Genomic DNA, 26,578 nt, shown 5'->3' on the forward strand with positions numbered 1-26,578 from the left:
CCTGTCTGAACAAAGAAACATATTTAAAGTAAATTACAGGTAACGCATGAGAACTGGAAAAGCTGTTTAACAAGGCCAAAGTAAGAAAGAAAAACACCCCAGCAGTAGGTAAAGGATTTTAACTGATGTATCTATTTTGTCTATAGATCTCCTTTAACTATACAGTAGGTTTCCACTTTCTTCAGTATATCTACTGCTAGTCAGTAAAAAATAAATGAGCATGTTTCTTTCAGTAAAAAAAAACTATAGTGATCAATAAAATCTGTAGTATGTAGTAATATGATATCTTACTGACACACACAATTACACACAACATAAACTTCACAAGTGGTGTCATTTTGTGAATGCTTTATTTCATGCTGCTGAGTCTGTTAGATCGCAGTTAATTTGTTTGTGCTACGTTTTCATATTCTCTAAATAATATGCAAATAAAATAGTATTTTGTCAGTAAATTTTCATAATAATGAAAACAGAGAGCAACAAATGAATGTTGAATGAATATTTTAAAATCCGTAATTGAGAACTAAATGATCACATTCTTCTAGGTACAAAGGGGGTGTTGCCCTGTTCTGTCCTAAGGGACGTCTAGCTCCACCCAAGGATTTATCTAGTGCCACCCAGGGGCATGTGCAAAAGTTTAAGGCAGGTGTGGAAACAATGTTGCAAAGTAAGAATGCTTTCAAAAGTAGAAGCGTTAATAAAATTATCAAAATGCAAAGTGAATGAACAGAAGAGAAATCTAAATCAAATCAATGTTTGGTGTGACCACCCTTTGCCTTCAAAATAGCATCAATTCTCTAGGTACACTTGCATAGTTTTTAAAGGAACTCGGCAGGGAGGTTGTTCCAAACATCTTGGAGAAATCTGTGGATGTAGCTTGCTCAGATCCTTCTGTCCCTTCATGTAATCCCAGACAGACTCGATGATGTTGAGATTAGGGCTCTGTAGTGGCCATATCTTCACTTTTAGGACTCCTTGCTCTTTATGCTGAAGATAGCTCTAAATGACATTGGCTGTATGTTTGGGGTCGCCGTCCTGCTGCAGAATAAATTTGGAGCCAATCAGATGCCTCCCTGATGGTATTGCATGAAGGATAAGTACCTGCCTGTATTTCTCAGTATTGAGGACACCATTAATCTTGACCAAATCCCAAACTCCATTTGCTGAAATGCAGTCCCAAACTCACAAGGAACCTCCACCATGCTTCACTGTTGCCTGCTGACACCCATTATTGTATCGCTGTCCAGCAAGGCTAATACAAGTAATACCAAGTCCAAAATAGTCCAGAAGACAGAAGCTGCCGAGACGAAGCAGCATCCTAAGACGATGTTGCAGTACAGGTGGAGGCAGATCCTGAAACATGGGTGACATCCCCCTTATTCTGAGCCCCCACTCTACATGTAGCGGGTATGTGGGATTGGCGCATACTCAGTGAAGTGCAGGGAATCTCTGTAGAGCCCAGCATCGACCCTGGCTATGTACTATTAGAAACTGTAAAGGGTTGCAATAATTATACATTTTTTCCTTAAATGTAAAACACATAAGAAAATAATGCAGTTCAATTATTATTGAATACATATATTGTATTATTTGTGGTCTGTGTGCAAAAGTATATGATTTTGGACTTCATTTCCTTCTATTACTGTATTATATTCTGTTGAAACTATTTTGTTGAGTTAAAAAATAACTGATATGTAATCTTAAGCAATGTTTTTGAATGAGAGTATGTTCAAAAGTACTTATATTTCAACATCTTCACTGTATGAAGTTTGAATTACTTTTTATCAATTTCCCTCACTGTCTTATGATTTAGTGCATACTGTCATTTGGAAAAAATACCTGAGGATGTATAAAGAGGCAACGTAAGGGGATACACTACCTGACCAAGAGTGATTGGCAGCGGCTGTAACTACTTATAATGTCAAAGCCTTCCTTTGTTGATTGATGGAAAATGAAGTGTAATAAATTAAAATGATCACACATCATTTCCCATCGATTGAAATGCCAAATTCTTGACAGAATAATGTGTTACAGCCAATACCACTCACTGTCTTAGTAAGAGATTGATTGTTCATCCTTCCATCAATGTGATCAGACATCCATAGAATCCTGGGTGGAACAAGGCAGCTACATTGTGCAGCAGATAGTAATACAGAGTGACACGTCCTTCTTTATGTTCCAATGAAAAGTTAACTATATTCTTTTTAAAAACTCTGACAGTCTGTTATATTCCTGTTTGGAAGGTGCTGCAGTATAAATGATGCACATAATTGGATGTGATATGAGACAGTATTCTTTAAAAGTGTACATTTTGTGTAAATGAGATAATCCTGTCTGAGTTTATCTGACAGCTCGTGGACTGGATGTAGCTCTGTCAGGTTTTTTGTTGTGTGGATTTCAGCTTACCATAACTGAGGGTCTACGCTGACTCTGTTTTATGACATCATTTATTTATTGGGGTCACCACACATGCTTATATTTCTATCATAATTGGTAACCACACAATTTAAATGTAGCATCCAAGTTGATAGGAAATGGAAAGACATCATTAAAGTTTTAAAAGTTTTCATAATATTATAGATCTAGAGCTATATTTACTAAACTGTGATTTTGAAAAAGTGGAGATTCTAGTTATCATTTATTTACTTATTTATTTGCACTCTGCAAAATGACAGCTAGAATCTGATTGGTTGCTATAGGCAACATCTCCACTTTTTCAAACCCACAATTTAATAAATATACCCCTTAAAGTATATCCAGAACTAAAAATTTTGTTTTGTAGATTACTGAAATAAGATAAGAGGCAGAGGGAGAGTATTTCGAGATGCAGTTTCAGATGTATGAAGGGGTGGTGTTTTTGAGGGCTTCATGGTGAGGGTGAGTAAATTGAATTGGAATCTGTAGAATATGGAAATAAAAGTGGATGGAGTTGTTGAGTGGATGTAGGTGGCGAGAGAGCAAGATCGTCTTGTTGCACATTTAAAATGATGATGAATAGATAAGTGATTGGAATGCCAGGCTGGAAAAGGTTGCAGTAGTCAAAGTGGGAGGTGATGAGAGAATGAATAAACATTTGGGGGTAAATGTATCAAGCTTAGAGTTTTCCGACAAGTTTGAAAAGCCAATTAAATTCTAGCTATCATTTATTTAGTACATTCTACAAAATGATAGCTAGCATCTGATTGGTTGCTATAGGCAACATCTCCACTTTTCAAACCCACTGGAAAACTTTCAGCCTGATACATTTACCCCTTGGTTGCATTTAAAATCAGGGGACTTAGAAAATTGTCAAGTTCACCATTCTCTGCTAGGGTTCAAGGTTTTCCATTTACGTTCACAATTTGTGCTTTTAAATATTTTATTTTTAAACATTTTAAATATGTTTTTTAAATAAGTAAAAAATATTTAAACTTTTTTGAGTTTGGTGAACACTCATGTGTTTGAACTTTGCGTTCGATCTTTACATTTGAGGGGTGACATTTGCCATTTTAAAAAAGTTTTGATCTATAAATTAAAACTTGAAAACGTTCGATCCTGTTCTGATATATGAGAATTAGCTCAAACAGGGTAAAGCCAACTTGAACATGGTCAAACCTGTTGGACTTTCTAAATGTAACTATTTTTTTTTTTTAATTGGTCAAAATTCTATAAATTACGGAAATTTTGTACTGATTATTCAAAGCAAATAGAGAAATGATATGTGGCCGTTTCCAGAACTCCTACTGGAGAGAATAAACTGAGAGTGGTGTGGGGAGTGTAGGAGAAGGTAGGTGGAGTGCAGGGTCTGTCATGAGAAGATATATTGCAAAATGGTGTCAGTTTGGCCTTTGAAGTAGGTGGCAAAGTGGTCATTTGTAGGAGAAAGGGAGAGGTGGTGGAAGCTGGCAGAGAAGATAGCTGAAGATGGCAAAGAGGTGTCTAGTGCTGGTACTGGGTGAATATTAGAGACGTGAAGTAGGTTTGCTTGCCAAGTGAAAGGGCAGTGTTGTAAAGTGAAAGGATAAACCTATAGTGGAGGAAGTCAGCATTGTCATTGTGGTGCTCAGCAGCACGAGAGGGTAGCAGGAATGTTTGTTTAACCATGGTTGAAGTTTGGAGACTGTATGTGTTGACTGTTGACTGGAGCTACATTGCCTAGGGCTGAAGTGAGTGTGTTGTTCTAGAAGAGGCATCCAGATAATGGCAGGATAGGGTAGTTATAGGCGAGTGGTGTAGTGTTAGTGAAGATGAGAAGTGGATCGCACTGTGGATCTTGATGCAGGGCCGAGCATGATGTGAAGTAAGGAAAGCAGGTTGAGGTTGGATATTAGCAAGGTGAAATTGGAGAAACTAGAGATGGAGAATAGTAGAGTAGGGTTGTGAATAAGAACATTGAAATCAACTAGTAGTAAGGACTACGGATAGGAAACAATTGAGCAAGGCAGGAAAGTTGTCAGTGCAGACTAGCGAGTAGGAAAGTAGTAAGGGGTAATAATGGGGGAAGGAGCCATAGGATGTCAGAGAGAGAAGAAGATTTTGGAGATAGTGAGTTGGAGAAAAAGGGATCTTAAACACTTTTTAGCTCATGAATTCCCTTTGTCAGGCCCCTTTTATACCATTACTTTCACCTTTCACCCTCAATTAACAACAATGTTCTTTCTTCCCTGCTCATTCTCAAATATATATTTTCCTCTAATTTAGCAACACATCTGGACTCACACCTTCTTTATAGGGTTTGAGCTGCAAAGAATGCTGCCAGAGTTAACAGTTCCACAATAACACTCTGAAGGGGATTCAACACAATCAACAAACTGTGGTTCTTAAAGAAAGAAGACATAGGTCCATGCAGGTGTTGCTGCCTTTAAGTCTTGAAGCAAATTTGGTTGAGATCCCCTGGCCTCCTATGCATTTTATTCCATGGCGACAAAAAAGACTCGGGACTCCCCATTCCCAGGTAGCCACAATTTCCATTCTTCAGCTCCACTAATAGTTTTCACACCAGTACTGGGCACAGAATACTCTCCTCTGATGCCCATATGCCTATATACCAGGCATGATAAGTGCTGCAATATACACAGTTCATCCCTGTGCTATGGTACAACGTCCACGCATTCATTTGCCAGGCTAAAAACCCCATTGAAGAGACACCTTTCCTAACTACATTTGATTAAGTCTTGTTTCCATTTTATTAAATACGTTTCCAGCCACACTTCCAGTCATATTGCAGAAACATACTCAGGCGCGGGCTGGCAAGTTTCAGCCCGGGGGGGGGGGGGGGGGGGGGGGGCCTGACACGGCCGCATCGCATGACAAGTGATGCTCTGTCTCATCATGTTAATGTCTCCCGCCAGTAATATTCAGCCAATATTTCATCCAGGGGGGGTGGCCGGCCCGAACAGACGGTAGACTGAGCGGCCCGGGGGACCGATGCCCCCCGGCCCGCCGGCCCAGCCCGCCCCTGAACATACTATTACCAGCCACCATTGCACAACACAACCTATTGCCAATCATATTGCACAGGTACGGCATTGCCAGGCTCAAGCTACACAGCATAGTGATCACATTGCAGATACAAAGCACAGAGGCAACTTTGCCAGTCACATTACACAGACAACCTGTTTTCAGACACATTTGAATTTTTCCGACAATTAATGAGCAGGTCACGTTTTCTATTTTGGTCCTGTATTTCTTGACATACATATCAGTAGGCTATTAACCGTTAGCATACAATATATTGCATACTGCTGTCAGAGATCCAAAAAATATTGTAATTTCTGCTATCGTACAGATGCTTGTATTAATGCTTTTAAACTTCAAAGTCAATTTTAATTCATCCTAATTATATGTATGTACTCTACTAATGTATAGTTCAGTCGTGTTTGTATTCTTCTTTTTATATGTGTTACAACGACTCACATAAGTACTCTAGTTAGTCTTAACAATAGAGCCTATGGACTTACGTACACATGCTAATGTATAATTATAAAGCTTGTCAAGGTTCAACAATGAACTTTAAAGTTTCTAAATTCTGCCATTATCCACATTAATAAGTAAAAAGCAGTCTTCTGGGGAAGTATGATGTTGAACTTTGTTATATGAATAAATAAGTAGCATTTTGCTTTTCTTTACATTTGCAGGGTAATTGGCTTGGCCGTTAACATAAGCGACCCATCACTCAAACCACTGAGCTTTTACTGGTTATGACGGATTTAAGAATATATTTTAAAAAAGTAAGAGTTATATTAGCACAGAAAAAAGCATTTGTGTATCAGTGAGTATTTTTCCAGTCTTCTTATCAGATGTCAAATACAGTGAATCTGAGCTCTATATAAATTGACATTAGAATTACCTGTAAGTGAAACTGTATTTCCTTGGCTACAGAAATAAAAACTTTTGATATAACTCATCATTATTATTCCTGAATGCTCCGACCTGGAAGCTTAAAAGAGTATTAGCTCTGTCATATGTGGTATTTTTCAGTCCTATAAAGTAACATTTGCAAACTTCTTTAGCTGCTTGCTACATGGAAATTAAGGTAACTACACTGCTTGATGGTGAAGTATGTAATAACTATTAACTACTTCTGTGACAACTGAAAGGTTTGCAGTGAAGCAATAATAGAGTTCTGAAAGAGTGATTACTGTAATTGATATCCTTATAAAGACTTCTCATTGCAATATATTTGGTGCTTTAGTAAAGTACAAATGTTCTCTATTTTGCTAAATATTGCTAACAAACGTCAGCACAGAAAAGGGAACAAAAGCTACAACCTTAACCTGGAAGTCTTACTACCTACAGTGAAATCATTATAAAAGAAAGATGATAGGGATGAAACAATTCTACCTTTCACATACAGTTTCACATACAGACAATGATTTGCTAAGAACGTATTTTTGCTCTGCCATTTCAATTCACACACAGATGTCAACTGTAGGGTATAGGTTGCAACACATGGCAGGTGTATTGCTAGGCCTTTTGACCTTCTTGTGTACTGGCAAAAAGTATCTGTTTCTCTGTTTAATCACCAATGGAGAATGCTACATGTTATCTGTTCCTGGAGTGGCTCTCAGCAATATTAATGCAAAACCTTTTTTTTTTTTTATTTACTTTTTGTGGTATCTCTTAACTATTGTTTTATTTTTGTATTTATGCTATCTGCAAGTCGAGTGCAATACCCATTGGTTAATCAAAAATTATAACATTTACTGTAATTTGGTAAACATCCCCTATTTATAGGTTTTGGGGAATCTGCACCCCTCTTTTCATTTTGAATGTAGCTGAACAAGTGAATTTAACATCACTAACCAACATCTGAACATCTAGAAATCATGTGTCAACCATTCTCAAAAGCATCTAAGAAACTTGAAACATTCAGTACTCAACTGAGCCTGCATGACGTGTGGTTGTGAACTTGTGACAAAAGGTCAATGACAACATAGCCACCTGGTTTGTCTACAAATGATTAATATCCCCAAAATGCTATCTCACTCTCATTATCCTTGTCCAAAAACTACCACCACCAAAGGTTGTTTTCAAAGCTACCACTTTGCGGGAGCTCTTAGATACTCCCTAACTTATATCCTACTACTGTACAATCAAATTTCATTTGATCAGAGCTTGTAAGCCAAGCAACCCATCTGTATTTCATTTATGAAGTGTTTAGAAATAGACCAAGCTATCTAGCACAAGAAAATATGAACACAAAGGCAGGACGGTATAAAATGGAATATGACAATATGACAAAATAGTCACAATGGTTTAGGTAACAAAAAAGAATGCTATAACGACATATGGTATTTAAAATGCAAATGAGTTTCCTAAAGTAAAATGAAGAAAAGAAGAAACAGGGAAAAAAGAATGTTATTCCTTGCTTTATGTTCTTTAGTAAGCATAAATATGAATCAATCCTTAATAGGACATTGAACCTTGGGATATGAACAATTTTTGATACCATACAGTGGCCTTTTAAACATGGTCTTTCAGCTCCCAGCTCACTTTCACTGTGAGGTCACTAGGAGAGGGCTGTGTAGATGCTAATGGGGTTTTACAACTTTGATGACTCCCACTACACAACCAATTTCATAGGGAATTCTTAAAAATGAAAATATCTCTTTGCCCGTATATTATAGATCAGCAATAAAGCATTTGGTTGCAAATTTACACAGAGATAGCAAAATTTTTTTACAGCATTAATAACATTATATATGTTCACTGATTATAAAAACATACCGATACCTAGATTAGCATGATTTATGAACAATATTTCTTTGATGTATACATTCCCTATAGGAAACAAAAGGAATTGAAAAGACCACACTATGTTAGCTGTTACATCATCTGTTGTGCCATTAAAGTCTTGTCTTACAAGCTGACAGAGAAATCATGCAGTCTATCTACGTTTAAAAAATCTCTCCATGGTAGGATATTGACTACAGCACAGTGCTAGGGTGGGAAAAATGGCCATAGGATATGTCAGCATAGTTAAATTAACATCTGCTTTGCTTGCACACAGGGGCCCTGATTCATTAAGGCCTGCATACTGAGCGCAACCTGCATTTGGTGTGAATCGCACTTATTTCGGCTCTGCGCATGCCGAATTCATCAAGGCACGTATCTCAAGACATGCGCGTTTTTAAACTCGGGTGTAGGTCTGCTGCGCTCTACTACACAAGATACTGCACGATACATCCAAAGACTATATGGATTATAAATTTGCAAAAGAATGCACAGAAAAAATATAATTAATGCCCCCAGTTAATAATTAAGGCATTAATGATCAAACAGTGGGGAAAAAAACATTTTTTTAATTTTTTTTTCCCTCATGAAATACATTACTATACATTATTAGGATGTTGTTAATGTCTACTGAACATAAAATACATTTTTTTTTACAGATACTCCTCATTGCAAACACATTTTAATGCATGCATACAAGACTGTCATCACTAGTGATCATAACTTACACTAGACCTCTTGCTGGTGCAAGAGATAATAATACAATAAGTAACTTTGCTATGCGCGGACCTTAATTCAAACATGGCTGCGTGCGCTTGAGTTTGGCACGGCCTTACTGTACATTAACTACGGCAAAACCCCCTTTCCCTGCCCTGTTCACTACCCAAAACCGTAGGCTGAAGTAAGTGTGCTTTGCATTTGAAGAAGGAGCGGACAGGGCTGTGTTAACTGACGTATGTCCCGGTTCTGGGCATGCACAGAGTGATTTTGCATACAATACGCTCAAAATTGAGCGAATTGTACAGAAAGTTCAGAAATTACGGTGGTAGTCAGCATATCGATGCTGACTACCACAGCAACACTTACCCCAACATGATGACTCCGAAGGGCTCCTTTCCGATGAGGATCGATGACGACTGCTGTGGAAAGTGACTGCAACCAATGCCGATGACTGAAGAATCCGGTGCGACTTCATGACATCACTTACATCTGCGATGCTGTTATCACTGCTGTTAAGGGGGTAATGTAAGTATGCGCCCATGGACAATCTACTTTGAAAGTGCTGTACATTCTCCTTTCGTTCAAGAGACTAAAAAGGAGGTGACAATGGAGTGGTCCGACCAGGGGTTTGTGATGATCTCCAAATTTAAGAGGTGACATGATAAAGCATTACATCCCAGGATCATATCTATTCTCGAGTAGACCTTGTGAGGACAGGAGAAGAAGGTATAGTTGTCAGGTTAAGCGCACGCCAGCAGTTGAAAAGTCTTGCCTCTTTCAGGTGTCTGACCAGGCACCTACTGTGTGAGTGGGAGGAAGAGTTTGCTGTGGAGTGGGATCTATTGAGTTGGTGGTCAAGGATAGAATTGAAGTCTCTGCCTGTCAGAAGCACCCTGCGTCGGATTTTGTGGAGCTTGGAAAAAAGCGCATTAAAGAATATTCGCTGGCCTGTGTTGGGAGCATACACAGTCAGAGCAATTTCCATCTGGCCTAAGCGCCCGATGAGAAAAATGTACCAACCATCAGAGTCGGTGACGCAGGAGAAAAGCTCAATTGGTAGATATCTGCTCAGAAAAATTGCGGCCCCATTGTGTTTTGTTTGGCTTGAGGAGTAAAAGGCTCCTGGGAGGTTGTGTGAAATAAGCAATGGGTGGCCAGGTGGCGAAAGTACGTCACCTGAATGAAAGCAATATCAGCTTGGAGTGTATGGATGGTGGAAATAAATATGAGCGATTGTGGGGTGTGTTAAACCCCTTTACATTGAGGAGGGCCAGTTTCACTGGCATTGTTGAATGGTGAAAGTGTAATGGAGGTAACTCAGGTGTGTTTGGCAGGGTTTGAGGGGGTGGTGAGTTGGGAAGGAGGGTTGGGGATTAGTTAAGGTAATTAGTGCTCAAGGCACGTTGTGAGGAAATTGTGGGCACTTAGAAAACAGGGGACCAGTAGGACCACGGAGCAGCAGGGTACAACAGGACAAGCTGCTTGGGGTACAGACCAGGGTCTAGGGGAACGTGGGTGCTGGTGTAGGTAACAGCACTGTAGGTTAGCTAAAAGTGTAGGAGAAAGTAGGGTATACGCTATATACACTTTTGAGAGGATTTGAATGGTGTAAATTTTAAAAGTATGTCCTGATCTCTAAAGTACTACTATAATGGAATTCTCTTAATGGGGTATCCCCTCCCCACCAAAAATAGATAGGGAATTAGGATGAAGGAAGGTTTTGGATGTGTCATAGTTCAGATTAAAGGGTATTGGTGTGCTAATGGTATCCCTTAAAATACATGTAAAAAATGAAACTTGTATCATAAATAGACACTGTAGAATCATTACAACGGACAACAGTATGGTGTTATAGTACACTAAAAGTGTAGTGGAGCTGACCAAATCAATATATGTATTAATGTATGCAAAAGTGTCCCATGAATACACAATTATACATAGGTGTCAAATTGTACATAACATAGTCAATATGATAGTACTGGGAATGAAAGCTACAAATTGCAAGGAGAAAAACAGACCAGAATGTATTTCCCCTGATCCTTTCTGATGAATTATAGTTCATCTAATGAAAAGGTCTTAGGTGCAAGCCTCTGCTGCTTTTTGCCTATGCTCTGTCTCCAACAAAGTATAACGTTCAAAAGGTAAAGTTCAAAAATTGACCTCTTACGAGAGACAGTCATGGTTGCAAATAAAGGTCCAGATAGGATATGCAGTGAGCGATATTACTTCCACTTGATATTAACAGAGTTATGTAGGAAAGTTCTGGTTGTGATTACCAATCCAAAATATTCCAATGTAGTAGTGGGTAGCAGTTCTATATGAAAATGATCACTCTATGAGTGAATAGCTTAGCTCTGTGATGACCAGTGATTAATGGGAGGAAGCTCCTGAATGGGCGCCTCCTTTTAGGCTGTAGCGGGACGAGCTGAGGTATCTGCTCCCTCTGATGTGTAGTACCCAGGACTCCTGGTCTTCCAAGAATCCCTTCAGCCTCCTTGAAGTTGGTGAAGAGGGCGCTTGTTGTTGCTGGTCTAGGGTTAAAAGTTCCAATGAGCAGTGGCCACAACTGGACACTGCACATGCACATGTGTATGGAGCGAGAAAGTCTGTATAGTCGGTGAGCAGTGTTTGGAATTTAAGCGCCCTCTACACCTCAACTCAAGGGATAGGTCAGTGCAAGATTGAGCGCTGGAATACTGTGTCTCCCATTACAGTAAACTTCCAAGTCACAAGTGCGCAGAATGAGGGTTGTGACAGTAGTGCAGCACATGTGGAGCAGTGAGAGAGGAAAATCAGTCTTGCAGCGGCATTTAAGATAAATTGATGTGTGGATAGATGGGTGAGGGGAAAGCCAGATAGTAGGAGGTTGCAGTAGTTAAGTTGTGACATGATGAGAGAATGATAAAGAGTGTTGGTAGCATGTTGTTTTGGTAAAGTACTGGTAGAGAGACTGGATGTGACGAAAAAAGTAGAGGGCAGAGTCAAATGTGACACCATGACAAAGGGTTTGGAAGAAATGTGTAGTGTTATTTTTTTGAGGGAGATTTGATGGAAGGTGGTGACTCTGGGAGGAGGGATGAGCAAAAGTTCTGTTTTGGACATGTTGAACTTTAGGTAGAGTTGGGATTTATTCATTATGATCTTAGACTATGGTCCAGTGATGTAACTAGACATATGCTGCCCAAGGGTGAACAAAAAACATATACACATGGGACTTTAGCAGCTACACCCTATGCTAATATGGTAGTTATGCCTGTGTTAAGTATCTCCATTATGGAAGGATGACATTTTGGAAATTAAAATGAAGAGCTACAATGGACTCATAAGAAGCAGTGTAATGGGGCTAGAACAACACCATGGGGTAAATGTATGAACATGCGGGTTCTTCAACACCCGCGTGTTCGGCGATTAAATTTCAAGCGGCGCTGCATTGTAAAGGGAAGTTTCCCTTTACAATGCAGCGCCGCTTGAAATTTAATCGCCGAACACGCGGGTGTTGAAGAACCCGCATGTTCATACATTCAGGGCCGGATTAAGGGGGGGGCACAGGGGGCATGTGCCCCGGGCCCCCCTCTCTCAGGGGGCCCCCCGGACCAGCTGTGGCTCTTTTTGCTGCCCCCAAATGTCAGTCTACAGGGGGCAGCACAGGGTTCCGTTTTTAAGTGCTCTGTCGGCACTATAAGCACAGGTAAGCTTTTGCTTTTTTTTTTTGAGTGTTCTGGGCTTCCTTAGCTGCGTGTAGATGACAGTGTGAGGAGGAGCAGAGAAGAGCTGCCCTGCCTGTCTGTGGGGGATAAGGTAAGTTAAGATCTGCTGTGTGTGTGACTTTGTGTGTGTGTGTGACTTTCTGTGTGTGTGACTGTGTGTGTGGTGTGTGTGTGTGTTTGTGTGAGACTTTCTGTGTGTGTGTGTGACTGTGTCTGTGTGTGTTTCAGCCAGAGGAGGAGGTGATTATGAAAATGAAGGGGATAATTGTGGACAAGGAGAGTGTGATTTATGGACAAGGAGAGGGGGTGATTTATGGACAAGGAGGTGGGGTGATTTATGGACAAGGAGAGGGGGTGATTTATGGACAAGGGGGGGTGATTTATGGACAAGGAGAGGGGGTGATTTATGGACAAGGAGAGGGGGTGATTTATGGACAAGGAGGGGGTGATTTATGGACAAGGAGGGGGTGATATATGGACAAGGAGAGGGTGATTTATGAACAAGGAGAGGGGGTGATTTATGAACAAGGAGAGGGGGTGATTTATGGACAAGGAGAGGGGGTGATTTATGGACAAGGAGAGGGGATGATTTATGGACAAGGAGAGGGGGTGATTTATGGACAAGGAGAGGGGGTGATTTATGGACAAGGAGAGGGGGTGATTTATGGACAAGGAGAGGGGGTGATTTATGGACAAGGAGAGGGGGTGATTTATGGACAAGGAGAGGGGGTGATTTATGGACAAGGAGAGGGGGTGATTATGGACAAGGAGAGGGGGTGATTATACAAATAGAGGGGGTTGCAGAGTGACAACCCAGGAAGGGAAACCAACGCTGATGAGAAGGGGATTGAAGATGCTAAGTAGGTGGGGAATGAGGAGTGAGAGGGAAGATAGAGGATTAAGATGAAGAAGAGGATTGAGGAGTGGGATGTTGGGGATATAAATGGAGAACAGAGAAGTACGATGTGCTCAGACCTAGATTGTCTATTTATTGTGGACCCTCTCTCCATGCCCCAGGGAAGTAGCATTTCTAAAAGTGGGCATTATGGGAAAAATGACAAAATTATGGCCACTCATTCTGTTAGCTCTCCTAAAGAGGACATACACTTACTTTATATGGAAACGTATAATGTACAAAATGTAATATGCCTCCATGCTAGCTCTGTTGCCTTGCAACAAATCAGGCCTGCTAGTGCTTAGCTGGACTAGGCTGTTAGGGATAACCAATATATACTTACATATAGTAAGGTTATTTTGTTAATTATTTGTGGAGTGATTGTGAGGTATTTAATGTGTGCTTGAGTTTGGGGAGAAGGAGTGCTATTTATTAAATGTGAATATGAATTATAAAATGTTGGCAATGGTTTTGAAAAATAGGTTTATTTATTACATGTAAATGCTATTCATTTACACCAGGCTGTTTGGTGCAGAGGAAAATAATTTTATTAAATGTGTACGCTATTAATTTAATGTCGGGGCTGCTTGGGCAAAATAGTTCTATTATTAAAAGTGAATAGTATTAATTTAATTTAATTCCAAATTTGGGGCTGGTTGCAGGGAGGGAGGCCTAATTATTAAAGGTTGTGCTACTGATTTATTAACCGGACTCTTTGGGGACTCCTAAACTTTATGTACCTGTTTTTGTTTCAAAATAGGCCCCGACATTCCAGAATCTACACAAGCAGCTACTGAGCTTAAGACACCAGCAGCCACAGGTGGTGAAAGTGACAACAGCAGGTAGGAGAGAGCAGGGCCATCTTCCAACTGTTCTCAATATGGTGGGACTGTCCAGAATTTGGGTGACTGTCTCACTTAGTTAGGATTTGGTCTGACTACAAGGACAGTTGGGAGGTATGTCCTACTTCACACTGTTATTCTTGTGAAGGCAGAGTTGTGTGCATCTAACAGTAGTGCACATAGCATTGCCTGTTTATTTGTTTAAAATGAATATCATATTCGACAATATGGGGCCCCCCTGTCTTAAGTGCCCCGGGCCCCCCAGAACCTTAATCCAGCTCTGCATACATTTACCCCCATCATATACGTTTTGGCTACTAAAGTGTTATTGTGGCATTAATGGACAGTTGTCCGCAGGCAAAGTAAACAGACAATGGCACATTCCATGTCATAAAGTCAAACACCACTGCTTAATAGACTAAAGAAACACTAAGTATGAGTCAGGTCTCAGAGCTGCTATCAGGTTTTATTATATTGGCTGGCAGCAGCTCTGTTTTCTCTCCTTTACTAAATTCATTGGAAGACAGAAAACTAGACATGATCAGTCTCTATTATTGGCTGGTAGTGTTTATTTTTCTGAGCTGTTATAAGCTATGAACTGCAGGGGGCATTCATTATGTACAGGCAATGTTTTAATTAAACATCACAATAAAATACAATAAAAATGGTTCTGATAATGCACCAAGCTCAGTACTGCTGTATTATAATTGCCGCTTCAAAATACAAGGAAGGCTAATACTTAATGGTATGTATGCGCAGATTGCTGGTGCACGTGGATTACCCCTTCAATTAGCCCTCCTTCCTTTGTTTCCTCACCTTGCCCTTGCAGCTTATTAAAGCTAATAAAATATATTTTTCCCTACACATCTTAAAAAATGCCTACAGTTATAATCAATAATTGAGTTGCTCTTATTAACAAAATATTGGGGAGTTTCTCTTATTAACAAAATATGCAGAGAACATTAATGGGATCTATTTATTAAACTAGAATGGAATCTATGAAGGGAGACAATAATCCCCAGGATATCCAATTAATGTTAATTGGAGTTGTTGCACATTAGTCTTCTGATGGATAGCTGAGCCTCTTTAAGTGAAATCGTGTACAGTGTAATTCTATTGTTCCCTTTATAATTTCAAGAACCCTGTAAATCATTCCATCCAGGGTCTATCACCAATGTGTTTTACTATTCTCAAGACTCTATGTTTTGCTTACTCATGTATAATTCCTAATTGCTTACTATGGTACAATTGGAGTGTTTTTGTTTGTCAAAAATACTTATATATGCAGTCGATTATACTGAAATTGAATATTTTATGCAGAATTTGATTTCTTGTTTAAACGGTGAAATGCTTTTTTTGCATTAATTATTTAATCTTATACTGATTGTGATCATATTTGCTGGATTTTCATCCATGCATGACTCGCCTGTACAGCATCAAATCCAGGCTAGCTGGGTAGAAACCGAGAAGAACAAATTTATCATGTCTAAAACCTAAAACCTTGCAATAAGGAGAATCCTGTGTCTTTGATGCTAGCCATTAAAAACATAGGACTGTGAGATACCCATTGAGTCCTCATTGACACTGCCTCTAAGGCATCAGGTGGTAGAAATGATGGATCGAAACAGGGATGTCTTTTCTCCTATTCCTGGGCATTCCACTCCTATAGAACATGACATAATCACCCCCCTGGGATGGTAGTTAAGCAACGGCCCTACTGTATACCTGTGGCTAGATGGACCGCAGTTGAGAGAAGTTGAAAACATGATTCAACTAGACGCTGTGGAAGAATCCAATAGTGAGTGGAATAGTCACAGAACCCAATGTGACAATTCAGTTTTGCAATGATCTTATAGGTTAAAATAAGGTCTCCTAGAGTGACACTTATATTATGCCACGAAAAGACGAGCTGGTAGACAACTTAGCCGAAAGTGAATATCTGACCACTTTAGACGTCACAAAGTGGTATTGGCAGACAGCCAATCCCCAAAGTGCATTCTCTAAGCTTGATGGCTTATTCTAATATAAGGTGTTGCCTTTTGTGCCACTTGGAGCACTGGCCATGTTCCAAAGGGCTATGGATAAACTCTTAAAGCCACATAAGTCATATGCTTCTGCATATCTGATTGACATACGGGATTGTGAATCACAACTTCCAAAATTAGAGGCAGTGTTAAAGTCGTTGAGGACCCATGGTCTTACTGTCAATCCTGAGAAGTGGGCATTAGCCATTCCAGAGGCAAAATACATGGGATATGTAGTTGGACGGGGGAAGTCCAAACCAGAGAGAAAGACCCAACTGAAGACTTTCTTGGCTTGGTAGGACACTTCCGCCGTTTCATAAAGAACTTTGTCACTCAAGCTGCTCCACTCACAAAACTTTTTTAGAAAGCCTTTCCAGACAAGCTAATCTGGACTGGAGTTGGCAGAAGCTGTCTGGGAGGATCTAAGAATGGGTCTATGTACAGAGATGTGTCGGCAGACTGGTGCTTTTAGAGTAGGTCTGGGCACAGCACTTTTACAAAAGGTGGATGGGGTGGAGAAACCCATCCTATATCTAAGCCACAATTTTCTACCTACGGCGAAAAAGTATGTGGCTGTGGAACAAGAATGCCTAGCAATCAAAAGGCCTGTCAAAGTCCTCCGGTATAACCTCTCTGGGAGAGAGTTTACCTTGGTGGCAGACCATGTACCATTAAAGTGGATGCAAATGAACAAATAAATCAATACCAGAGTGACCTGATGGTTCTTGGCATTGCAGTCATTTTACAATAAATAGTTCAGATGAAGCTAGTTTGTTCAGTGCAAACAGATGGGGCACCTCCCAGGTTTAGTGAGATATACTAAATTGTGAAATACTAACGCCACTGACTCAATAGAAATACTACTGAAGTGTGGCATTGTAAGTGGTAAATGGTGAGATCAGGGCACGGACTCTCAATCATGCTATTTACCTGGAACAGTCACGCTTCATCTGAAGGGTTACCCAAATAATGAGAAACAAGATCAAATTTATTTAAGAACAGACACATTTAATTTACAAATAAACACACTAATAATTATAACTGTAGCAGCCACTAAAATATTAATACCAGTAGTCTATTTTTTGTAGGGCACTATATCATCTGTAATTTTAAAAATGAACCTTCATAGATTGATATTCATGTTATTGTTGTTGAACAAGTGTCCTCTCCATCCAATGGCAGAAACCTCATCTAACACAGATCCAGATCATACACAAGCTTTCATGAATCTAGTCCATAGGGGTTGTGTAAAGTTTCACAACAAATCAGCAATAAATTAGCCTAAATGCCTTATCATTATTGTCTCCTTGGTAGTACTACACCTCCCGTGCCAACAGACCTCTGGCTAACTTTGAAGTGTCTGTCGGAGGCTTGGTTTGTCACTGGGCTTTGTTTCTCTGAAAGTACTTAGGCAAACTCTTACCTAATATCTCTGATATGACTAGTTTACCATTGACTGCAAGATAGAGATTGCTAGCAGCAAGAAAAGTCTTGGAATTCTGTAGGGGAGTTTACAAAATGAATAACATTTTGCAATTAACTCCAGCACTTTGCGTAGTGTCCCACTGTATTATCAATAATATATAGAAAATAAATGTGTAAATGTTAGTCTAAAAGTAAATAAAAATGAAAAAAAACAAAAGGGAATAATTTAACAAAATGTTTGCACTCCCATCAACCTAGCAGATAGACAGCTGAAGGTAAATCTTTAATTTTTAAAAAATAAATATATTTATTAGAGATGTGCGCTGACCCCTGTGTTTTGGATTTGTTTCTGTGTTTTCCCAATCCTGAAAGGATTTGGTTTTGGTTTTGGATCTGGATTTAATTAAAAATTGTGCAAAATGGGTAACATGATGCTGTTTTTGCTCATATATTACTATTTATATCATTAACACTCATCTCCAGTTATTTCCAGTCTATTTTGTAATGATCTCTTCACAACTGTCCAAATTTGCACCATTTTTGGCCAAAGTCTGCAGCGAGCTGGCTGGCTTAAATTAGTGACAGAGTAGAAGCAAAAATACATGGCAGTATAATAAAAGATACAATCCTTGGTGGCATTCCTGAGTTTTTACAACTGATTGATACCGGTATTAAGAGGTAATTAGTCAGAAAGTGGCATCAGTAGACATTTAACAGATGATGATAGACCAAGGCCATAATGTAAAATAGTGCAAGATGGAGTTTTCCTTGGGAATATGTTAAAAAGGACATGTACATAGTTTAACAAACCAAGCACTTCAGCCACAGGGACTGTCACTTTTTTGGCTGAAGTGCTTGATTTGTTTAGGCCCCCTCAAGAGAGAACATTTTGGTTGTTGGTTGATGAACTGGAGAGAATAGATAGGGATTTTAACAAATTACTAATGAGCATTTGGCTAGCAGTGGTTATCTTCCTCTATGTTGCTGACAGGGTCATCACCCTCATCATCATCCTCATCACTGATGTCATGATCATCATCACATAATATTAATATATCCCCACTGGAATCTACAGATTCTGTTTGTAATTGGCAGCAATAAAGATATTCCTCATACAATTTGTAGTTCATTTTGATGAACACCAGGTTTTGGGAAGTAGTCTCCCCTCGACAATCACTCAAAATGTTTCCGGCTCTGCTAAACACTCTTTTTGAGCACATAATGGGGGATGAGTAGCTTAAGTATACCACAGTTAGGCTGCATAAGAAGCTCCAAATTGCCTTTTTTGCCTTCCAGAATTCAAAGCAACTATGTGAGATGCTAGGTTCTACTTTATCATTAAAGTAATCCTCCACCATTAAATTAAGACAAGTTTTATCCATTTGAGACACAGTAGAGGTGTCAATATAATTGGGCATTTCTTTTAAGCCGGACCAGATGTCATAACCTTTCACATTGGTGGGCTGTTGTGTTGTTGATTATCAGTGTGACATTTAGAAAAGGGATATTTTTTAATGGCACTACCATTTTTAAGAGAAGATGAAGCAGAGGAAGTGTCATGTGCAACTTAATCCGACAGCTTGGTCAGAAGGAGCTGTTTGCATGTGTGAAGATTTGTGTCAGTTGGACGGAAAGACATTACATATGACTTCTTAAACCTAGGATCAAGCAGGATTTACAAATTGTAGTGATCCAATTTCATGATGCTGCAAACCCTTGTGTCCTGGTGAAGTAAATAAAGAACTTGATCTACAAGACCGATGGAATCGCTAAGTTTCATGTCCTCCTTCAGCTTTTCCAGTAGTTTGATTAGGGGTACGACTTGACTCAGGCTGGCAGTGTTTGAACTCACTTCATTTGCTACAATTTCAAATGGTTTCAGAAGCTTCCATAAAACAATAAGGATTCTCAAATGTGCTGGAGTAAGGTAACATGTCTAGGTCTTGGTCACTTGTTGCTCTGAAACATATAAAATGTGGAATTCCACATTGTTGCTTCAGTTGGTGGCATGGCAGATTACTTTTTTTGCAGCCGCTGCAATGTTCTACATGTGGTCGCTGAATGTTGAAAATATCAGAAATTTTACAGACCATGAACAGCATCTCCTGCACTGTGCTCTTATTTTTTAAGAAATTCTGCACCACCATGTTTATTGTGCAAAAAGCATGTTACATGTTGAAACTCACCCAGTTGTAAATCACACACAATGTGGAATCCTGAAGAATCCTAAGGAAGGTCTTAACCGTACTTGCCAACTCTCCCGGAAAGTCCGGGAGACTCCCGAAATTCGGGTCAGTCTCCCGGGCTCCCGGGGGAGATGGCATTTCTCCCGCATCCCGGATTTCACTGAGAATCGCGTCATTTGACGCGATTCTCTGTGAATCACGCCATTTTGGAGGACGGGAAGGGGCGGGACGAGGCCAATCGCGTCATTTTGGCCCCGCCCCCCGCGACGCAAATTATGTTTTGGGGGGGGGGCAAAATGACGCAATTGGCCTCGTCCCGCCCCCTCCTGCCCTCCAGTCTCGCCCGCTGTTTCCGGGAGTTGGCAACTATGGTCTTAATGTGGTGAGCCATTTTGCTATGACATTCCACAGTTTTTCCAACAGACTGACACCAGTATATTTCTTTGTAAAACCAGCGATACAAATTGTGGCTTGCCTGCGAATGACCGGGCATTGAGTGCTAGCTCTACTATGCTAAAAGGATGAGGAGGATGATGGTTGTATTGCCATCAGTTGCTGCTGCTGCTGATGGCAATACACCTACCCAGTGGGCTGTCACGGTCATGTAGTCTTTGACCAGTACTGCTTGTCCATATATCCGTAGTTAAGTGGACAGTCGGTACAATGGAATTTTCTAGGGACTGAATTACTTTTTGCTTAACTTCCTGGTACAGCTGAGGGATTTATGCTTTGGAGAAATGAAATTGAGATGGCATTTGCTTGCGTGGACACATGACCTCAAATAATCATCTAAAGCCTGATGTATTGATGGTGTAAATTGGAAGCACATCCAATGCTAACATAGCTGTCATGGCATTAGTGATTTGCTGTGCAGATCACTAATGCCTAACCGGACTAACAGGATGCTGACTTTCAAACTTGTTTCCACTTGTAAACATTTGCTTCATAAATTATAGTGTAAAAATATGCTTATTCTTCTTGCTCCCCTTCTGTATAAATGTATTACCCCCAGCAGCAGAAGCTGTAGCGTGCAAGGATGTTTCTTGTGAATTAGGGATTACATTACAATTGGAATTGGAAAATTGAATGCTGGACTATGAACTAATAATGAGGAGGTTGATGATGAAGGTGTTGATGCCAGTGAGGATTGCAACTGTTCATCCATTGGTATATGATGCTGGACTGCTTGCTATTATACACAATTTGCCACATTTGGAAGCACGACTTGAATGAACTTGATGCAAATGACGTAACAGGGTGCCTAGATGACAGCGTCATTACTTTTACTTATTTTGGCCAGACAATGGCTACAGATACCTTGACAAATGTTCTCTGGGTTTGGATAAAAAAAATTCCAAACAGAAGAGGTGCTTTTTTTGTCTTATGCCCTGGCATGATAATGCACTTATGGTGGACATGAGCTGGTGGTAACACTGGTGGCTGCCTTAGTTCAACACAATCATAATCATACTCCTCATTATCTTGTTCAAGTACAACACATTAATTTTCATATCGACAATTATCCTTTGCAGCCTCTTGTACATTTGCATGTTCCAAAGTAGCATCCTTAATTTCTATGTGTAAATCATCATCATTAATATTACTAGTACTATTACTCATCCTCACATTTTCAAATGAGGAATTTTGGAAGGAGGCTGCTTTATAATGACGGTGTCAGAATCTGCAACGTCAGACTCACATATAGCACTCATGGATACCCTCTTTTGACTTTCCTCAGGATTCTGTAAGTGCTCAAGTTTTTGGGGGGCCTCAGTGTTATTTTCAGGCACTGGTTTGGCTGTTTTGGAGTTGACAGTGACAGACATACAGTCTGAGCGAGAAGGTGGTGCTTATGGAATTAAGGAAGATGCATGAACGCATTGGGCACACTGTTTTGCAATGGCCATTCTAGTATTTATACCAGTAGCAGGACCTCCACTTAGCAAAAGTGAGATAGTTTATTATTAATATTGTCCTTTATTTATAAGGTGTCACAAAGTGTCCACAGTGCCGTACAGATACAAACAATAGACCATACAAGGTAAAACAGCACAGACAATAAACGAGAACCACTAAGACTCTTAAAGCCCTAAGCATAGCTAGTACCAGAGTAGCTGAAACTGAAATAATAGGTGGTGAGACACAAGGGAAGAGGACCCTGCTTGCAAAAACGTACAGTCTAAAGGGAGGGCAAACAGACAGCAGGCTAAAGTGGAGTCAGTGGAGGGGATCAGAGTAAGAGGAGGGCAATGAGGGACAGAAGATGAAAGAGGGTGAAGTAGTCAGGCGTAGAGAGATGGTTAGGCGGATGGCTGATAGGCTTTTAAGAATAGGGGAGTTTTCATTGCCGGTTTGAAGCTGCACAGACTAGGTGAGAGTCTGATAGAACAAGGGAGGTCGTTCCAGGGAGGGGGCTGCTCGTGAGAAATCTTGAATACAGAGTGGGATGTGGTGATAAGAGGGGAGAAGAGGCGATGGTCAGGGAAGGTGAGAGTGTGCAAGGAAAGGAGGTTGGAGATGTAAGAAGAGGTGGTGTGGGAGAGGCCTTGGTGCTACAACTCAGAAGTTACCTGTGTCAATCCTGATTAGCACTAGCAGACCAGAGGTGCGGAGTCTAACAGATGCCCGGTATTCACCATGAACCGCCGCAAGGCAGGATGGACTTTGCTGCCAGGAACCCGCAGGTCGTGGCCCTTTGGACTGCTTCTGGATGTAACACAAGGCCTTGGAAGGAAGACGGACAATTTCTGAAGAAGCTGAGGACGTATTAGAGAGAAGGCAGGAACACACATAAATCAGCACTGGAGGTCTGGCAGGAAAGGGACTGTACATGGATATCAGGCAGAATAGTTGGACAAGCCAGTATTTGGTTCATGGAAAATCTGGCAACGGATGGTCAGACAGGCTGGGATCGGGTACACAGGAAATCAGGCAGCGGATGGTCAGACAAGCCAAGTTCAGTACATAGGAGGAATCAGCAGCGTGTAGTCAGACAATACAATTTCGGTGAACAGAGAATCCAGCAGCACGTAGTCAGACAAGCCAAGTCCGGTACACAGAGAATCCAGTAGCATATAGACACGCAGGCAGAAATGGTACACAGGAGATCCAGCAGAAAACAACTACAAGGAGAAGCAAAGGGGAGTCAGACGCTCAGCAACTAAGTTACATTGAAACTGAGCAAGTGTCAGTGCTGAGATTTTATAGAGAGAGAAATTCAAAAAGCCTGAACCGGCAGCCGAGTTCTGTGACCAGCTACCTGAAAGTGCCAATTGCGGCACAGAGAGGCAGCACAGGAGTGAGGAAAAGGTAAGAGCGTTACTATAAGTGAAGGTGAGGAGTTTAAAGAGGATTCTGTAGGGGAAAGGGAGCCAGTGTAAGGCATGGCACTGAGGGAAGACAGAAGAAGAGTGACGTGAAAGAAAAATAAGTTTAGTAGACGAATTAAGTATAAAACGGAGGGGAGCAAGATGGGAGCAGTGGAGGTCAGTGAGGAGAAGGTTACAGTAATCAAGACAGGAAATGATAAGGTCATGGATAATAGTTTTGATGGCATCCTCAGATAGGAAAAGCCAGATGTGAGCAATGTTACGTAGTGGGAAGCGACACGATTGGGCAATAGATTGAATGTGGGGGCCTGTCACGAACAGCACTCACTTGAGTCTGCGTGATGCATATGTGACACAGGGTTAACCAAACAACAACCACCTGGTCTGTCTAAAATGATTAAATCCTTCCCTATCTATGCCACACACTAGCTTTGCGATACTAATTACCACCACCAATGTTTTTTCGGACAAGAGCTGACACTCTTATTTAGGAAGCCTTCGGTTCTCCCTAGCATTAATCTAACACAATTTACTTTAATCAGAGTTCACATAAACCACAAGGTTTGCGCAGTTTCCATTAGGTAGCGTCTGGACCAAACTGTCGCGTGAATTCGTAAGAACAGAGAGACTAGAACTTATTAAGTGTAATTTAATATGGAAAATACATCCACAATGCTTAAGATAAAAAGCTAATGAAATTCATACAAATATAATGCAATTGTTTCTTATTAAACAGATGGGATGAAAGTACAGAGCATTACTTACAAATAATAATCTGTATCCCTGGGGCAGGCAGGAAAGATGGACAGTCCTTCAATTAGATTGATCCCCAAAAGTCTGACACTTTTTCCCTCCAGACACAGGTTTTTAAGCAAACTCAAATGGGACGGCATTCACAGGGGCAGCGTGAATGCTAATGTGGGGGGCGGAAATGTCCCCTGGGTGTTACCTCAGGTTTGGTCAAACTATTCCTAAGTTTTGATCTGTTGGTAATTCCTCACAGATATATCTCAGAGAAATAACACCCACCTCAATAAACCGGTCATATTCTCCTGCACGTTTAAATACCAAACATAATGGAATTACAACAATATCCAATCTCATCCTGAAATACATGTGCCTATGGCTGTTCCCTGTGTAGTTGGTATCTATCTTTCAAGACCCTTGTGTGGTTTTGGCCCCTCGGTACAGAGTGGCATCCAGATTTCCCAAAATATGAAGAATTAATTAATTTCCTTTCAAGTTCACATTTCTATATACCTGTATAGGCTTTCACATGCTGCCTACCCAGGATCTCCAGCTGTGATTAGCACCACAAGGTCTATTCAAGTTTCTAAAGTGAACATCCTGGAAGCTGCTAAAAGTGACAGGCTTATCTCCTCACACTGGGATGTAAAAAGCCATCAAACACAATTACATCAGACTCTGCGTCTTTAACTGTTACACCAACTTATCAATGGATTCATTTGATACAACCTATTTACACTGCAGTTATGAATTATCCCTTAGAAATAACTGCAAGCTCTCTATGTTCACGACAGGGCCAAAAGAGAAGGAGGAGTCGAGAGTGTCATCCAGGCAGCGGAGTTGAGGAACAGATGAGATGATGGTATTGTTGACAGTGATAAAGAGGTCAGGGGGGATGAAGATCTAGAAGGAGGGAAGACAATGAGTTCGGTTTTGGCTATATTAATTTTGAGGGAATGTCTCCATGAGGAGATACAAGGATACACAAGAGAGGAGGGGAGGGGAAAGACCAGGAGAAGAGAGGTAGAATTAAATACCATTGGTGTATAGGTGATACTGGAGGCCGAATGAAGTAATGAGTTAACCCAGGGAGAGAGAAGAAATTGTTTGACCTTTGTCTTGCCACTGCGGGTGGTTTATGGAATATTAGCTATTTTCTTTTTTTTTTGGATAACTCACTATATTCATCCATAACTTCGCTCTTGCTTGTGCTCTTCACATAAAGAGTTGAAGTATTCCTTGAGATTGAGTTTGAGTTTGAGTTCTTCCACTTTCCACCTGCATGACCTTTTTTACTAGTAGAGATTGTAACGTTAAAAGTACTACTACAGATCCTCATCTGTAGAGTGATCAATGGTTGCCAGAAAGAGTAATGCTACTTGAACAAGTTGGAGATACTTATAGCTTTCTGCCACCACACCAAGGGAACGCCCAATGAGATAGGGAAGGGAGGGAATGTTATCTTACAATTCTTATGACACTGCTCAAAATTATACTTCTAATTTAGAAAATCTGTTCTTATTTCTTAACAAACTAATTTTATATTTTTTGGGGGGTTGTGCTGCTCAGCATCAAAGAAAAGAACACCTTGCTTTTGGGGTGTACTGCTGTTCACACTCAAACACAACACCCTGCTTTTTGCCTGCTTAATAAAAATGTCACTGCCTGCCCTTGACAAAATTACTTTAAGTACAAAAAGAGAAAAAAATGTTACAATTTAGAAGAAATAAATATATTGTTTTTTGGGGGGATCCTGCTACACTGCTACTCACACTCAAACGAGAGTTTCGGATCGATATTTTTCTGGAATTGACGTTTTGCCTTGTTTTCAGATCCGATTTTGGCGTAAAGAATCAAGTCGTGTTTTGGATCTACTTGGACTCCCAATCTCAGATCTGTTGGATTTCTCCAAATCCAAAACTCTAATCTTTACTAATTATTACAGGTTTAGGAGCAGTGCGACTTTAATCAGTTACTTTTCCTGCCTGTGACGCCCAACCTAAACAGCTGTCTTTATTGTGGAAAATTCTACTCAAAGATTCCAATGTAAAATGACCACCATTTGCAGATAATATCACCATTCTAATAACAAAATCTGATGCCAGCAAATTATAGAGTTTTACACAAAAACCATTCTATGTCATCCTAACTTCGTCCATTTTGATGGGCACACATATATGTAAATTTGGACATATATGATTGTTTGCACTCCGGTCTAAATGTTATTTTATATGTTGTAGGTTTTCAGTATAGTTTATAAGATTTATGTAGAGAAATGTGAATTGATCTGTCCAAAGTTGAAATTCATACATCGGCCCTGATTCAGAAAAGATTCAGTTAATTTAAAATAAAACACCCTTGTGCCCCCTACCCCTTTAAGGCAAGCAAAGCCAAAAAAATACTCATATGGACAAAACATTTCAAGAGCCCTGAACTGGCCAATGTCTGATATATTATGAAATTTTCCAAATTATTCATCTATTCGTCAT

The 26,578-nt window shown here is 40.2% G+C and overlaps 1 long non-coding RNA gene across 1 annotated transcript; it reads left to right on the forward strand.

Moving 5' to 3' along the window:
- Positions 1–26,578, forward strand: LOC142100055 (uncharacterized). Its single transcript, XR_012678677.1, has 3 exons — positions 1–80; positions 6,117–6,250; positions 25,922–26,578. It is a non-coding gene; the product is annotated as an uncharacterized LOC142100055 (long non-coding RNA).

The sequence above is a fragment of the Mixophyes fleayi genome, chromosome 8 (assembly GCF_038048845.1).
Source record: "Mixophyes fleayi isolate aMixFle1 chromosome 8, aMixFle1.hap1, whole genome shotgun sequence".
In the NCBI taxonomy this organism is placed as follows: Eukaryota; Metazoa; Chordata; class Amphibia; order Anura; family Limnodynastidae; genus Mixophyes; species Mixophyes fleayi.